The sequence below is a fragment of the Sphaeramia orbicularis genome, chromosome 6 (assembly GCF_902148855.1).
Source record: "Sphaeramia orbicularis chromosome 6, fSphaOr1.1, whole genome shotgun sequence".
Classification (NCBI taxonomy): domain Eukaryota; kingdom Metazoa; phylum Chordata; class Actinopteri; order Kurtiformes; family Apogonidae; genus Sphaeramia; species Sphaeramia orbicularis.
The window spans coordinates 15,443,631-15,457,224 of record NC_043962.1 but is presented as its reverse complement, the minus strand read 5'-3'; the positions used below and the strand labels follow the sequence as shown (position 1 = coordinate 15,457,224).

At 37.9% G+C, this 13,594-nt stretch overlaps 1 protein-coding gene across 2 annotated transcripts in view; it reads right to left on the bottom strand.

Moving 5' to 3' along the window:
- The window catches only part of dyrk4 (dual-specificity tyrosine-(Y)-phosphorylation regulated kinase 4), a 44,419-nt gene that overhangs the window by 18,860 nt on the left and 11,965 nt on the right, over positions 1-13,594 (bottom strand). The window lies entirely within an intron of this gene.

The following is a 13,594-nucleotide window of genomic DNA, read 5'->3' as shown; positions in this document are numbered from 1 at the left end:
CCAGCCTCAAGACCAAAAATACACTTTCCACCAGTCCAACTTCGTGATGCACAGTGAATCAGTAAAGGGTGATGTAAATTCCGACGGCTGATCAGCTTCACAGACCCAAACCTGGCCAGTGCTGCCGGTTTTACACTGACAGAGTAAATGCGCTGTCGTCAGAGGGAAGATTAGTGAGCGACACAAGCTGTTGAGGGTCTCTGCGCCTTGACGCGTCCTGCTAAGACACCGAGGCAGCCACCTGTTCAGGTTTCTGCTGCTGACAGCTGGGGCTTTCCCGATATAGATTTGTTTTTTTTAATCGTTTTGCTGTCGTCCACCTACAGCTCCTGCTATGACTGATGCGCTCTCCAACACCGACGCCGTGGACAGGGTTTACACCGACGCACGCACGGACGCACGGACGGACGCACGCACTGGCCTCAGCCGAGCGCGCACAAGACACCGACCACACACAGTCCGCACAGTCCATGCCATCGGTGAGAACTACAACAAGTACCTCTGTGGTGCCAAAAAGCGTGGATGTTATTACGCAGTCTCAACACACTTCAGTCCAACAGAATGATTTGAGAGTTCCACTTGTTTCCAGTTGAAGCGTTTGCAGCGCTTTTAACGATTCACTATAAAAAGACTCTGACCTCGGTGCTGATTTTCAAATGATTTATACTGGAAACCAATGAAATTCTAGCAGCGCATGTCAGAGACACCTCTTTAAGTCATGGGAAATAGTAAAGCCTTCCTTGTCAACAGGTTCAACTAATAGTCCCCGAACTAACTAATGTAATAAACATCTACAGCACAGGTGTCAAACATGCGGCCCGGGGGCCAAATCCGGCCCGCCAATGGGTCCAGTCCGGCCCTTGGGATGAATTTGTGAAATGCAAAAATTACACTGAAGATATTAACAGTCCTTTTAGTTCAGGTTCCACATTCAGACCAATTCAATCTCAAGTGGGTCAGAACCAGTCAAATACTATCAGAATAACCTATAAATAATGACAACCCCAAATGTTTCTCTTTGTAAATGTAAATCCAGGAAAAGTTTGTGTGTGTCAGTGTGTGGGGTCAAGCTTTGGAATGGGTTGGGGATAGACCCCAAGCAGTGTCCAAATATTCAAAAATTCAAGAAAATGTACAAAGAAATGTTATTTTCACAATATCTGGCTCAAGGAAGGGTATGATCATTATTTGGATTGTCAGGTTGTTCTATTGTATGGTGTGTGTATATAAACATGGGGGTGCAGACGTGTGTGTACAGCGGTAGACATAAACTGGTGTGTATGTAGATGTGTATGTGTGTATGTAGATGTGTATGTGACTGTATGTGTGTATGTATATGTGTATGTGACTGTATGGGGGTACAGGTTGGTAGGGGTGTGTTTATAGATAATCACAATCTTATGTTGTATATCAAGTGATTAAGCACTAACGGTCTGAGGACTGGAATCAGAAGGTAGGACTGGATAAGCAGTCGCTTCTTTCTACTCCCTTTCAGGCACAACAGTTGTTATTTTTTTTCTATTATTTGATTTTTTGTGTATTGTTTATCATTATTATTATTATTTTTCTATTGTTTGATTTTTTTTATTTGTGTATTGTTTATTGTTATTATTATTATTTTTGTTCCATATGTTTTGTATTATGTCTGTGTCTGAAATAAAGTAACCTAAACCTAAATATTTTCATGTATTTACACTAAAACAAAATATAATTTCACAAAAAATGTTAATAACCAGAAAAAATATGAACAACCTGAAGTGTCTTTGGAGAAGTAAGTGTAATTTTAACAATATTCTGCCTGTTATTAAATGTTTTGTGTGTTTGTAGATCCACTGTGATCTGTAAGTTATAATGAACATGTGTAAATGAGGCATAATATTGTCAAAATTATACTTATTTTTTCAGTTTGTTCATGTTATTCACATCTTTTGAAAAAATAGTTTGCAGATGTAAACCTTTTCCTAATGTAAATCAACTTTTTTCGCTCTAAAACATAGAGAAAAGTTTGGAGTTGACATTATTTATATATAATTATGTTATTATTTTACTGGTTCGGCCCGCTTCAGATCATATTTAGCTGAATGTGGCCCCTGAACTACAATGAGTTTGACACCCCTGATCTACAGCTTTGGAAATCTATCGACCATCTGTGATCAAGGCCATTCAATATTAATTCTATTATGTTCTGCTCTTGTGATATTAATACTTTTCCACCTAAGATGGTCTTCATTCATGTGTAACTTGTTATTGAGAAAATTGTAGCTCTGGTGCCACTCATTTAACCCATAAAGACCCAAATATCCATCACCAACCAAAAGCATCTACTGATCTAAACTGTTTAATACCTGTTGATCTACTAATTCTATCAATACATGTATATAATTGGTGTAAAATGCAGTTTGTCATCTTTTCATGGTCATCAGCTATGACCCATTTGGACGTTCAGATGCTCCCTAGTGAACGTGAAACACCATCATCTTCTACAACATTTATTCACCAGTAAAGTCCATGGAGTTGGATAAATGACAGTGGATGGAGACACTGGGTTTATGTTCAGTTAATGATAGATTTTACAGAAAAAATCACTATTTCTTCATTTTTTTCTGTTTTGATGTAATAACCTTTGAATTTACTGTGAGGTTTTATGAACATCTACATTATCAGTTAATTAAACATAGGAACATAGATGGTTTCCACTGGGAAAAAAATGCTAAATTCAAAGGATAATATTATAATAAATGATGATAAATCACTTTTATGTTCACTTAATGATAGATTTTAGCAAAATGTGAAATTAAAAACAACAATTTCGTCACCTTCCTAAAATAATTGCCTAGGTAATATTTTTTTTTCAGGTTTTTCAGGAAACACAAAAAACAAACCAGGAACTGAGTATCTGATGATTTAGGCAGAAAAAAAGTCATGACTTCGGCAATTATTTTAGGAGGGAGACGATATATAACAGTAAAACCTCAACAGAGCACAATGACTTTAACCCATAGAGACCCAAACATCCATTGGCAACAAAACCATCTACTGATCTAAACTGTTCAATACCTGTTGATTCATTAATCCTATCAATACATGTAAATAATTGGTGTAAAATGCAGTTTTTCATCTTTTCATGGTCATCAGATTTGACCCATTTGGACGTTCAGAGGCTCTGTAGTTAACGTGGAAACACCATTATCTTCTACAACATTGATTCACCAGTAAAGTCCATGGAGTTGGATCAATGACAGTGGATGGAGGTGCTTGTTTTATGTTCAAGTAATGATAGATTTGCTGAAAAAGTTACTTTTTCTTCAGTTTTTTCTGTTTCTGATATAATAACCTTTGAAATGACTGAGTTTTCATGAACATCGAAATGTAATATACATGAAAATACATGATTTACAGTGAAAAATGCAAAAAGCAGAGGATGCTATTATAATTAATGGTGAAACATTACTTTAGAAAGATTAAATAGAGAGAAAAATTTATTTGGGAACTGGCACCAAAGTAGCACTGGTCCTTATGAGTTAATAATTTTCCACATGAGATGGTCTTCATTTATCTGTTACTTGTTATTGAGAAAATTGTAACTTTGGTGCCACTCAATTAAACATGATTTGTTTCTTTATTCAATTTGTAAAGCAGACATTTCATGTGTCTAAAGCCAGATGTTTGACTCACATTTGCACATAAGAAAATCCTGATGACTTCACAAGTCACATTTACAAAATAAGGTGTTTTTTCAGTACTTTGTCTGATAAATATTTCCATAATGTTGCACACAGACCCTAACATTTACTGTTAGAGAGAAAAATGTCAACATCTATATATGTACATATCTGTGTCTAACCAACTACTACATTAACTAACATAGAAGCAGCATTAAGAAGAAATACAAGAAATGGAAATGGAATCCTAGGTTAAATTATCCAAAATGGTTCCATAAAAAAAAAAAATCCCAATTTTGATTCAGTGGTGTTTAAAATAACTTGATAAAACCATGCATGGTGAATATTTCATAGAGCTAAAGAGAAGGAAATATCTTGCAATTTAATTAGAAACATGGTGATGACTTGCAATTGCGAAACTTTCCTATAACCTGAAACGATATGTGAAATCACATCTTATCCACCGCTGTAACAAGAGACCAGACATTACAGCATTAACACCCATGTTGCGGTAATAAGAAGAAGACATTTCTTATCCAGTGACTAATCCCCATTACTGAGAGGTAACAATCAATTTCTGAGGAGGAGACGTAAGAAGAACAGGAGCTGAATATGATTAGACGACAGCTGTTCCGCCACGGTGACGGACACTTCACTAATCAGCAAAAGGCCTCGGGGTGGAAAAATCCACTCGTGTCCACATCAGTACAATCTCTTTCTAGTGTTTTTTCATGACTTAATAATACGATAAAACAATTAATATAATGGAATAATGTAAAACGTGATGTAAAAATGTGAGAGCTGACAAACAGTTTGAGGATTATTGGAGCTGCAGACAGTTTGGCCCCAGCTGGTCGAGTAGCCCTTCATATGAAAAGGGTCCACAGAGGATGAACAACAACACCCAGAAGGAAGCATTGAACACTTGGATCTTCAATCTGGCCTGATTAAAAAATGAGAAGAGCTGCATAAAGATGCTTTCATCTTATACAACCTAGATTTCACTGGGAGTAGAAAGTGCACTGTGCTGTTGTTTGCAACTGCTGATTTGGCAAAATGTTAGAACAACACAATCACATAATATGTATTTTGACTTGTGTTCATTTGGGGAAGCTCAGCTGTCGTACCGTGCGTTACTGAGTATCTAATTTCATCTGCACTGCAGTATAGCTGGAAGTAGAAGCTGTAAAAATAAACAGAATCATAATATTACCAAATGAATTTAGTAAGTTAGAAATTAAATCCTCAATCGCGTCTTATTTTACCTCCAGCTGCTCCTGTTTTTAAGTAGACGTCTTTGTTTTTAGTTCATCTTTATCAGTTTTACTTTTTGATACCTCTAATATGGCATTGTATGTTTCAAATATTTTGGGTTTTAAATCTATAATTTCATCTTATTTTACCTTCAGCTGCTCCTGTTTTTAAGTAGATGTTTTTGTTTTTAGCTCATCTTTATCATTTTTACTTTTTGGCACTTCTAATATGGCATTGTATGTTTTAAACATTTTTTGTTTTAAATCCATAATTCCATCTTATTTTACCTCCAGCTGCTTCTGTTTTTAAGTAAAGTTCTCTGTTTTTAATTCATCCTTGTCACTTTTACTTTTCGGTATTTCTGAAATGTCCATTGGATGTGTCAAATGTCTCGTTTTGTCTCGGCTATATTGTAAATAAGGTCGCATCCTCAGTATATCTCCGAGTTTAAATAAAGGTTATGATGATGATACTGACCAAATGAAATATATAGATTCAAACCGAATGATGTAGACAACAGGAAAAACAGAAGTCATGCTCTAGTGAAAGGTATCTTCCGACTTCATGTTACACAGTCCAACAGCAAGTCAGCCATAGTAAACCTTGTCACAGTTCACCTGGGAGAGTCATTACGCTGTGTGGATTTTGTCACCCAGGTGACAAAGCATTGGCAGAGGAAGGCAGCCGAGGTAAAACATTGCAGAAATAGAATATCTTGCCATGACAACAAAAAACCCACTGAAACAAAGCATCATAGTTTACAAATGTCAGCCAGAATCAAAATGAGCACTGAGCAAAGTGATTCTAAATATAGAATTAAGTGCAGGGAGTAGGAAGTAAAAGACAGAGGACATAGACAGCGAGCAAGTTGAGGCATGTTGGTAAAGTGAAAAAAATGAAATAAGTGTCTGATATCTAGACCCACCTCTGGTTGGACCCTCCTGTTCCTGCCCCAACAGCAGCCCTGGAGGAGGCTAAAGCCACAGCAGGCAGATGAGGTCCTGTCTTCCCACATAGCACATTTCCTCCATACTGCCACAACCACCCACCGAAGCCCACCTCAGCCTCTAGACACCATTCTCAGCCAGAGGAGGGTCAGAGATGATACAAGTAGGATGAAGGTGATTCCAAACGGGCCTACATTTCCTCCACTCCCATTCACTTGTACATGACGCAATTCTTCAGTGAGTTCACACTGAGGCTGATGCTGTGAAGTTCACCTGCTACATCTCCATCGTCTTCCTCTACATGAGTAAATGCAGAACTTCCAGTGGCTCCTCACAACTCTCCTCCACTCTCTGGAGTTTTCTGCATCGTTTATTAGTAAAGAAATCGAGATTCCTGTTGTTTTACGACCTCGGTGCCCCTGCGCTTTTCCTCCTCCTCAAGTTCCTTCAAACAGTTTTTCTCTGCGACAGGACACAGACTATATAGAGAGGCAGGATTACCGACAGACAGAAAAGATGCTGATGCTTTGTGCTCTTGCTATAATCAGTGAGGGAGTGCTCTCGGTCTTCGCTGCTGCCGGTGACGTATGGATGGGGCTCGACAAGGGACCCATCCTGAGCCGGAGACACAGCAGCAGGGGCCTGGCACTTAGCATCCTATAAAAGAGGCCTCTGGGAGTACGGGGGGGAGGAGGAAGGGGGTGCGGGAGTGGGGAGACAGGGTTAGAAAAAGGTAGAGACACTGTGGATGCACCCTCCCAGGTGGGCTCTTCACGGGGCTGAGGAAGTCAGACAAGGAGGAGGTGCAGCTCTAATGGGCCTCCCAGGTGGTTCCATAGATGCCTGCAACTTTCCTCTGCCGTCTCACTTGCCACTGTATCCTGGAGACAAAGCCGGAGGGGCTGTCATATACCCACCCCACCCACATCCCCCACTTCTCCTTATCTCTTCTTCCATCTCTTCTGCCATTCTCCACCTGCTTTGCTGCTGCCACAAACCCCTGCGGGAAGCTACAGTCTTGCTGACAAATAGCACGTAGGTGAAAGCTTATCCCACCACGCCCCGGCTGGCCCTGGCCTTCCGCCTGCTCCGTGCAGCAGCAGGGAACTGCAGAGTCCGCAGCAGGACAGGACACAGAGGCTGACTGTACTGCAGGCAGTGGCGGAGGAAAGGAGTTCCACATTCGAAACCTTAGTTAAGTCAAGAAATATGTGGCGATTTTCAGCAAAATGTACTTAACCCATAAAGACCCAGTCAGTGTTACAGATTTTTTCTCTCTATTTAACCTCTCTTAAGTGATTTATCAGCATTTATTATAATATTGTCCTCTGTATTTTGCATATTTCAAAGAAAATCATATATGTTCCTGTATTTAATTCACTGACTGTGTAGATGTTCATAAAAGCCCAGATTAAAGTTGAAGGTTTTTACATCAGAAACAGAGAAAACTGAAGAAAAATTGATTTTTTTCAGTAAAATAAAAACAAGTGTCTCCATCCACTGTCATTTATCTAAGTGCATTTTTCACTGTAAATAATGTATTTGCCTGTATTTAATTTCCTATACTACATTTCGATGTTTATGAAAACTCAGTCAATTCAAAGGTTATTATATCAGAAACAGAGAAAACTGAAGAAAAAGTAAATTTTTCAGCAAATCTATCGTTAACTGAACATAAAACAAGCACTGCCATCCACTGTCACTGATCCAACTCCGTAGGTTTTACTGGTGAATCAATGTTGTAGAAGATGACGGTGTTTCCACATTCCTACAGAACCTTTGAACGTCCAAATCGGTCATATCTGATGAACATGAGAAGAGGAAAAAATTCTCCATTTCACACCAGTTATTTACATATATTGATAGGATTAGTGGATCAAAAGGTATTAAACAGTTTAGATCAGTAGACGCTTTTGGTCACAAGTGAATGTTTTGGTCTTTATGGGTTAAAGTAGTATGACATTGAGAAGAATGTCGGCTTTTCAGTTAAAAAAAAGTCTGTTTTCAGTTTAGTGACAAATTTTCCAGTAAATACAAGAAGAGTACATTCAGCTTAAGGAGGAGAACTTTTTCAACACATAAAAGAACACTTAAGACTCCTTTAGTTTACTACAAACATCCACACTTTGTCATCAACATCAAGAAGGGAATGAAAAATGATGAGAAGTTCAATATTTCTGTCTGTGATGTGGAAATAAGAGAAAAACCAGAACCTCAAATTTGTACAGAACTGCAGACATTAACTGACTACAGAAAGCCGCTTACTGCCTAAATGTATTTATAATTATAGAGCAAAAATTATTTGTGTTGTTGCTGTGATGCAGATCCCAAATTAAGTGTATATTTGAATACAGCACCTGCAATTACTATGTTGCAAATTAGTGACATTAGGCATAATTGGCATTAGTGTTGTAATAGTAATTAACCCATAAAGACCCAAACAGCCACCAGCGACCAAAACCATCTACTGATCTAAAATGTTTAATAACTTCTGAACCACTAAACCTATTAAAATATTGACATAATTGGTGTAAAATGCAGTTTGTCATCTTTTCATGGTCATCAGATATGACCCATTTGGACGTTCAGACACCGTCATCTTCTACAACATTGATTCACCAGTAAAACCCATGGAGTTGGATCAATGACAGTGGATGGAGATGTTTGGTTTATGATCAGTTAATGATAGATTGTGCTGAAAAAGTCATTTCCTCTTCAATTTTCTGTTTCTCAAATAATAACCCTCAATTTTTCTGTGAGCTTTTATGAATATCTACATGGTCAGTAAATTGAATATAGGAATATACATTATTTTCACTGAAAAAAATGCAAAATACAGAGGATAAAATAAAAATAAATGGTGATAAATCACTTAAGAAAGGTTAAATATAGAGAAAAATTAATTTGGGAACTGCCACAAATGTGGTCTTTATGGGTTAAATACATTTTCCAGCACTCGTATGTAGATTATTTCATTGATGATGATATTGAGCCGTTATTCCAGTCAACAATCCAAACAAAATAAACATTATCCAAAAATCAGTAGAATGACATGAAATTAATTAATAGACTGTTACAGAAACAGGGTGTTGAATTTCGTAGGTAACATATGTACATTCAGAAAGAATGTTGAACAGTATCTCAATATAAAAACAGTGAAATATTGAGTCGAATTTGTGACAGTAGTCTACAAGAGGATAAGAAGGTGTTGTAATTATCTCTTTTTTTATTTGAGTCAATGGAAGTGATCAAATAAGGATGCAACACTCTGTTTGTGACTATACTGCAGATTAAAACATAGGGTACAGTGCGTGGCTGCATTTGAAATTCCGTTCTATTCTAAAAGTTATACCTTCTTACACAAGTCCGCTTCCTCGCATGTGATCTACCCCTTCACCAAAAATAAAATCTGTAAATCACTTTGTTTTGGTGACAGGAAAAATGCAGCTATTTTTGTCCCATGAGGCCCAAGCTACTGTATTTCGTTACTGCACTGTCAGCTGATCTTGATGCTTGTAGCAGAGAGTGATGAGAGCTCTGTGTCTGTTCTTCCTATGTGTCTTAGGTTTGTGGTTTGCAATAACTAACCCACTGCTCTTTATCCAGTTATAACAGAAACATTTAACAGGCAGGTTTCCTTTCCCACATCTCTTTCACACCTGTATGTATATATTTACTTCCATTTCCTGTAGATTGGTACAACTCTTGTATTTTTTCTGCTTTATTAGGTATTCTATTTATATTTTTTAGTGCTTTTATCTCTTCACACTTACTTTCCTTTTTTTTTTGCATTTTTGCTAGTGTTTTTCAAGGGTGCTATTGTATGCAACAAAGCTATTGTAACCAAGTAATTTCCCTTGTGGATCAATAAAGTTTGTCAAAGTCTAAGGTCCAATCCCGATTCACCCCTTGATCCTCCCCCTCCATTTTGCATGTTCACATAAAGGGGTAGGGGTGTCCCAATTCTCAATGAGTCGGAGGGAAAGGGCTAAAGGGGAGGGCTGTTTGGCCCCCGAAACTGAGATTTTTCAGGACCAGGAGGGGTGAAATCTGAGAAATCTCCCATAATTCTGTTCAAATCATCGGCAAGATGGAGATAAACACAGCAAAAAAGTGCAGCAATGTGACGAAAGAAACGCAAATGTATGTAGATATCAACTGAAAGAAAAATCCAAGGTGCTCTCTTTAAACATTAAAATGCCTTTATTGACATGGCATGGTAATATTTAGGGTCTAGATATGACCGTGCCATGTCAATAAAGGCATTTTAATGTTTAAAGAGAGTGCCTTGGATGTTTCTTTCAGTTGATCTCTACTTTTTGAATCCCTTTTTCCAAAGAGCACTTCGAATAAACTCTTTTTTTTGGTCCGAGAAGCATTCCTTCCCATGAATTTTTTGATACAAATGTATGTATTTTCTTCATAACTTAATCATTTGATCGTCCATTTAATGCCATTTCAATGTGTTATAGACATTTCTGCAGTTTATAGTTGATAGCCACACCCAAAGCTCATGCCACAGAGACGGTTACAGCTGCTGGCGGCATGGTGAATTCTTTCAGAAACACAGTTGTCGCATCTGTTTGTAGCGGCATTGATGACTGCTGATGACGTAACAGGTCTCGAAGGGTTGTCTCATTTCATAGGGCAGGGGTGTCAAACTCATTTTCTTCGGGGGGCCACATTCAGTCCAATTTAATCTGAAGTGGGCCGGACCAGTAAAATAATAACATGATAACTAATAAATAATGACAACTTCAAATTGTTTTAATGCAAAAAATAACGTTCAGTTATGCCAATATTTACATTTACGAACTATCCGAACAAAAAGAATGTGAATAACCTGAAAAAAAAAACAGAATTTGTTGGGAAATATAAGAAGTTTTATCAGTATTTTGCCTCAACTTATCATTAATACATATGCACAAAACATTTAGTAACAGGCAGAAAATTTTTTAAATTGCACTTATATTTCTTGACAAATTCCGTTTTCTTCCGATTATTCACATCCTTTTTGTTTGGATAGTTTGTAAATGTATTTTTTGCACTAAAACAATTTGGAGTTGTCATTATTTATAGGTTATTATGATATTATTTTTGACTTTGATGCCCTAACTTGCACTTTGCAAATTCATCCCATGGGCCGGATTGGAACCTTTACGAGCCGGTTTTGGTCCCCGGGCCGCATGTTTGACACAGGGGAATATTTCAACCCTTTCAAGGGGTAGTGCCAAGTGCAAGGGCCAAGGGGTAGGGGTAAGGGTAAAGGGGAGGGCTAAGGGGTGAATTGGGATTGCGCTTAAGTCTCTGAGCCAAGCGGTCAGATCTGGATAGAATGAACAGCAGGTGTTTGGACTGAGCGGACCAGGCCAGATGAGACTCAGTCAAACCAAGGCCAAATGACCTCTTCTTAGTGGACCTGGATCTGGTGCCTTACATTCTGCTAGGCCCTTGGCTAAAAGCTGCCGTGTGCCAGATGAAGAAAACCCAAGCGAGATAAGCTGCCAGCCAAAACAGACAGTATCAGTAACTCGTGCCATTTGGCCGAGAGCAGTGAGGGTAGTTTGACCTGGCTGGCAGGTGGAGTGAAGCATCTGCACTTTTAGACACACAGAAGGCCTCTCAGTGACAGCATGTCACCATGTGGGTCGAGTTCACAAGTTTACACAACAGCCACACGGGCGATAATAGGCTTCATTCTGAGCTACATTTAATATGTTAATGGCACTTGGCAATAAAGAAAGAACGTAAACAATTTATTTCCAACGCTAGCTGTGGTTTCTTGCTACTTTAAATCCAGCTGTTAAAATGAATAAAATCTCAAAGGAACACTGTGAACACTTTGAAAAGTCATGGTTCGCATAGTCTTTGACGCATGTAAAATTAATTATTGACACAGTTATTATTTCTTAAGAATCCAACAGTAAAAACTTTGCTGTAAGTAGGTTTTTGGACGGATCATTTAAAAAAAACAAAACAAAACAAAACTCCTCAAGAAAGATGTATATTTGCACAGATGACGAAAAGTACTGTGATTTGTGGTGGTTCACAAATAAATAAATAAATTGAATTAAATAAATAAATAAATCCCCAGTAAGTCAGTGTATCAAAACCCAGTCTGCAAGCTGTTATTATTGTCAAGTGAGTTTCTGGATGTCGGCCTGATTATTCTGATTCTGAGCGACTGAGTGGGTGACTGTGTGTTTCCTAGTTTCTTTGTGAGTCTTTGTAAGTGTGTGTGACTGTAGAAGTGGATGAGGCTAAAAAACCTAAGCATGGCTCAGGACAAGCCAAATCTCATTAGCCATGTGGAGAGGCTCTTTTCCCATGATGAATGAGGTGAGACAAGAAAAAAACAGGTCCCTAATTCATCTTTTTGTCCAATAACAGAAACATTGGCTTAGATTAGCAAAGGTTACGGTTAGACGCAAGAGTCAAACACAAGAGACAAATTAACCCTTTATCAGGCAAGTGACTATTTTTGGTCATTTCTGCACACATTACGAGACAATGACAGCAACAGTTGTAGTGAGAACAGTGAGTCAACAATCTCAGGTCCAATGTGGTCTACAGGGTCTGTAAGGTCCACCTCTGCATGAACAGTGAGTGGACCTGCTTTGTCAGGTACCATGAAGTAATGGTACTAATGTAAGGAATGATGTTCAAAGGGATAATGTGGATGTGGACAGGGGTCTGGATCAGCACTTATGTTGGTCTAATGTTCTAAAATACATGTTCCTTTCACCTCACATGTGTTTTCTTGTATTTTACATATACACTTTATGGATACATATCTATATATATTTTGCCACTTATGGGCAAGGACCCAAATATGGTAACTTCACTGACCTTGATTTTCTACATGACAATAAAAAAATTTTAAAATTTCACATAAGTAATAAAGTCTTGTTATGTCCTGCAATAACACATTATGGTTAAAATTTTGGATTTCATAGTATTGCTCTACAAAGGGTTAAAGGACAGCGCCCAAATATGACAAATTCATTCAATATCACATACAACTCACTATCAAAACAATTAATTATTTTTATTATTTCAGACTGTACAACAGTCCTCAGTCACCACCCCCCCCCCCCCCCACACACACACACCATGTGCATGTGCAACCTAATTCTACCATTCTAATTCTATAGTTATACAAATATTTATATCAATACCAAATTTCTTATTTTTCTTTTTATATTTAAATTGTTCACATTTCGTTTGTGGTTTTTCTACCTGTCTTTTTCTTTGCACTTGCTTGTTGTATGTTGCTGCTGCTAACTGTGAAATTTCCCCACAGTGGGATAAATAAAGTCTTATCTTATCTTATCTTATCTTATCTTATCTAATCTCGTCTCATCTCGTCTCGTCTCGTCTCATCTTATCTTATTTTTACATAATCTCTACAAGTCCCTATATATAGAATGAAAACCAAAATTACACAAACTTATCTCTTATGCTTTGGTTACTGTTTTCACTGATCTGTTTTTCTGCCAAAAATTTCCACCACTCTTCTGTTATGTACTTACACTAATGTCCGCAGTTTGACCTACTCCGTCATATTTGTGTCACTGGGCCTTCCCCGTTGAGACCACCTACATACAGTGAACACATAATCCTCTCATGCTCTATAATACAATGTGTTATATTTCATGTACTGTACTAAGCACAGACAGACCATACAAAGGCTTACTGTCTGTCCTCTGTGTCAGACAGAGGCCCAGACTA